Source organism: Schistocerca gregaria, unplaced genomic scaffold (genome assembly GCF_023897955.1).
Source record: "Schistocerca gregaria isolate iqSchGreg1 unplaced genomic scaffold, iqSchGreg1.2 ptg000558l, whole genome shotgun sequence".
NCBI lineage: Eukaryota > Metazoa > Arthropoda > Insecta > Orthoptera > Acrididae > Schistocerca > Schistocerca gregaria.
The window spans coordinates 8,319-12,500 of NW_026061951.1; the positions used below are offsets into that span (position 1 = coordinate 8,319).

A 4,182-nucleotide genomic window follows, 5' to 3' on the forward strand; every position below is an offset into this window, starting at 1 on the left:
GTACGCGTAACCCACACGCTGTACCGATCATCGGTAGTTACGTACAGAGTGAAGTAGTGTGATACGTGTGACCGTACGCTGGCTGTGCCCAACGGTGTCGAATCTCAATTTCCATATGTTGTGCTCGATGCTACTTGTCTCGTCTCCCAATAACAGCTAGGTTGCACTGTGGTACGCCGTAGAGGCGTGTGGGAGGAACGTACGAACGCATTGTATGTCACCCTGGGTCGCTGGGGGTGGTGGTGCGGTGAGTCAGGTCAGGTCAGCGTGAGCCGTGTGATGTAGTGACGCGTGTATTCCGACTTTGTCGTATTGCCTCACACAAAGTGCTACCCTGGTGGACCGCGTTCCATATCTGGGACATGCCGCAGATGCCGGTTGACAGTGGATCGCGGAAGGGACATCGCATACGTGCGCGGGCCACCTTCCACGTGTTCTCTTCTGCACATGTCGCAGTGTGTATGTGGTCTGATGTAGCGTGTCGTGACACATGACATCCTGGCATGCAAGAATTGTTGAATTCGCAAATGTAGGTGGACATCTACGTTTACTGCCCAAGATACGCAAATGAACTGGAAATCCGTTGTTGAGCGGTTGTTCACGCTGGAGGTGAATCTGTGATGGCGACGATCGGTACAGCTATTAACCGGTTGTTTCAGCGGTACCCGCCACATCCACACACGTGACTAGGCCCATGTGGGTATGAAGCGATACGCGGCGGTGGCTTGGTGGGACTGTTCCCGGCCGGTGAAGGGGGGCCGCCCGGCGTGTTGGCCGCGCGCTGCGTGGGCGCACGCGCAACAGGCGGCTGGTGGGGGGCGCCGAGTGGCAGGAGCGCCAGCCGACGGGCTCGGCAGGCGGCGCAGCTACGCTGCGGCGCACCCTGCACGCGGCGCCTGGCGGCCAAAGTTGGTTCAGCCGAGCCCGGTGCGAAGCGCGGTGGACATCTGCAGTGTGCTGGTCTGATTGAGGACTGTGTGCGTTGAGGATGCGCCGCCGCCTGGCACTCGGCGCCGCGACGCCGTCTGCTGCTCGGTCGCCCCAGCGGTTCTCGCAGGTGGTTTGTATCGCAGTTGTGCGGACGTGTTGGCGCGTGCGCTGTGCTGGGAGAGTTCGCTTCTGCACCCAAGTGGGGCTTTGCCCTTGTGTGGCGCTGGCGTTGGAGCTGCCGGTCACCATAGGTGGCGCGTGTTGTCTCCCGCCGGCAATGCCACGACAGCACGCTCCCGGGCCTCTGTCGGCAGCGGCAAGCTCAGTTGGGAGCAAGGGTGTTCGCACTAAAACCGTCTACTCGCCTAACTCCGGGCGATTGCGCCTCTCTCGAAACCGACCAAGTACCTAGGACGGCGCTGCGCGCCGCCGGGACCTGAGAGGGTTTCGAGGTGTATCGTGCAGGGGAGCTCGGCCTCCTCCTGTTTGCAGAATAATTGAGCGGACGCTTGCGTGTTCGCGCGGGCCCCCGGGACACACTCCCGGGCGGCCGGCTGCTCAGCTCTAGTTGACGCAGCTCCCTGGTTGATCCTGCCAGTAGTCATATGCTTGTCTCAAAGATTAAGCCATGCATGTCTCAGTACAAGCCGCATTAAGGTGAAACCGCGAATGGCTCATTAAATCAGTTATGGTTCCTTAGATCGTACCCACGTTACTTGGATAACTGTGGTAATTCTAGAGCTAATACATGCAAACAGAGTCCCGACCAGAGATGGAAGGGACGCTTTTATTAGATCAAAACCAATCGGATTGGCTTGTCTGGTCCGTTTGCCTTGGTGACTCTGAATAACTTTGGGCTGATCGCACGGTCCTCGTACCGGCGACGCATCTTTCAAATGTCTGCCTTATCAACTGTCGATGGTAGGTTCTGCGCCTACCATGGTTGTAACGGGTAACGGGGAATCAGGGTTCGATTCCGGAGAGGGAGCCTGAGAAACGGCTACCACATCCAAGGAAGGCAGCAGGCGCGCAAATTACCCACTCCCGGCACGGGGAGGTAGTGACGAAAAATAACGATACGGGACTCATCCGAGGCCCCGTAATCGGAATGAGTACACTTTAAATCCTTTAACGAGTATCTATTGGAGGGCAAGTCTGGTGCCAGCAGCCGCGGTAATTCCAGCTCCAATAGCGTATATTAAAGTTGTTGCGGTTAAAAAGCTCGTAGTTGGATTTGTGTCCCACGCTGTTGGTTCACCGCCCGTCGGTGTTTAACTGGCATGTATCGTGGGACGTCCTGCCGGTGGGGCGAGCCGAAGGGGTGCTTTCGCGTCCCGAGGCGGACCCCGTTTAAATCCTACCAGGGTGCTCTTTGTTGAGTGTCTCGGTGGGCCGGCACGTTTACTTTGAACAAATTAGAGTGCTTAAAGCAGGCAAGCCCGCCTGAATACTGTGTGCATGGAATAATGGAATAGGACCTCGGTTCTATTTTGTTGGTTTTCGGAACCCGAGGTAATGATTAATAGGGACAGGCGGGGGCATTCGTATTGCGACGTTAGAGGTGAAATTCTTGGATCGTCGCAAGACGAACAGAAGCGAAAGCATTTGCCAAGTATGTTTTCATTAATCAAGAACGAAAGTTAGAGGTTCGAAGGCGATCAGATACCGCCCTAGTTCTAACCATAAACGATGCCAGCCAGCGATCCGCCGCAGTTCCTCCGATGACTCGGCGGGCAGCCTCCGGGAAACCAAAGCTTTTGGGTTCCGGGGGAAGTATGGTTGCAAAGCTGAAACTTAAAGGAATTGACGGAAGGGCACCACCAGGAGTGGAGCCTGCGGCTTAATTTGACTCAACACGGGAAACCTCACCAGGCCCGGACACCGGAAGGATTGACAGATTGATAGCTCTTTCTTGATTCGGTGGGTGGTGGTGCATGGCCGTTCTTAGTTGGTGGAGCGATTTGTCTGGTTAATTCCGATAACGAACGAGACTCTAGCCTGCTAACTAGTCGCGTGACATCCTTCGTGCTGTCAGCGATTACTTTTCTTCTTAGAGGGACAGGCGGCTTCTAGCCGCACGAGATTGAGCAATAACAGGTCTGTGATGCCCTTAGATGTTCTGGGCCGCACGCGCGCTACACTGAAGGAATCAGCGTGTCTTCCTAGGCCGAAAGGTCGGGGTAACCCGCTGAACCTCCTTCGTGGTAGGGATTGGGGCTTGCAATTGTTCCCCATGAACGAGGAATTCCCAGTAAGCGCGAGTCATAAGCTCGCGTTGATTACGTCCCTGCCCTTTGTACACACCGCCCGTCGCTACTACCGATTGAATGATTTAGTGAGGTCTTCGGACTGGTACGCGGCATCGACTCTGTCGTTGCCGATGCTACCGGAAAGATGACCAAACTTGATCATTTAGAGGAAGTAAAAGTCGTAACAAGGTTTCCGTAGGTGAACCTGCGGAAGGATCATTACCGACTAGACTGCATGTCTTTCGATGTGCGTGTCGTGTCGTGTCGCGCAACACGCTACCTGTACGGCAGTGGCCGTGCGCCGCGTGCGGAACCACGCGTGCCTCTCAAAACTAGCGGAAGTGTTGTTGTTGTGTGGTACGAGCGCTGAAGCTCTGGAGCGGCTGGCCTGCGGTACCTGGCGCCTGGCGCCGGTTTTGAATGACGTTCGCCCGAGTGCCTGTCCGCTCCGGTGTGGAGCCGTACGACGCCCATCGGCTGTGAGGCCGTTGGACACAAAAAAAAATAGTGGAACAGGGGCCGTCAGACGCCTCAGTCCCGCAAATGCTACTGTCTTGAAAGAGACAGTGGGAGACTGAAAAGGAAAAGATCACCCAGGACGGTGGATCACTCGGCTCGTGGGTCGATGAAGAACGCAGCAAATTGCGCGTCGACATGTGAACTGCAGGACACATGAACATCGACGTTTCGAACGCACATTGCGGTCCATGGATTCCGTTCCCGGGCCACGTCTGGCTGAGGGTCGGCTACGTATACTGAAGCGCGCGGCGTTTGTCCCGCTTCGGAGACGTGGGAGTGTCGTGGTCGCCTGTGTGGCCGGCCGCGTCTCCTTAAACGTGCGATGCGCGCCCGTCGCCTGGCGGTTCGCATACCGGTACTTTCTCGGTAGCGTGCACAGCCGGCTGGCGGTGTGGCGTGCGACACCTCGTACAACGACCTCAGAGCAGGCGAGACTACCCGCTGAATTTAAGCATATTACTAAGCGGAGGAAAAGAAACTAACA

General features: G+C 56.3%; 3 non-coding genes across 3 annotated transcripts in view; all 3 read left to right on the forward strand.

The window, feature by feature from the left end:
* Positions 1-1,508: 1,508 nt before the first annotated feature.
* On the forward strand, positions 1,509-3,401 carry LOC126314380 (small subunit ribosomal RNA). The gene has a single exon (XR_007555820.1). It is a non-coding gene; the product is annotated as a small subunit ribosomal RNA (ribosomal RNA).
* Positions 3,402-3,769: 368 nt separating this feature from the next.
* Positions 3,770-3,924, forward strand: LOC126314365 (5.8S ribosomal RNA). Its single transcript, XR_007555807.1, has one exon. It is a non-coding gene; the product is annotated as a 5.8S ribosomal RNA (ribosomal RNA).
* A 188-nt stretch (positions 3,925-4,112) lies between these two features.
* Positions 4,113-4,182, forward strand: part of LOC126314386 (large subunit ribosomal RNA) — a 4,222-nt gene continuing 4,152 nt past the window's right edge. Inside the window, exon 1 of the ribosomal RNA XR_007555826.1 lies at positions 4,113-4,182. This exon is cut by the window's right edge and continues 4,152 nt beyond it. This is a non-coding gene — a ribosomal RNA (large subunit ribosomal RNA).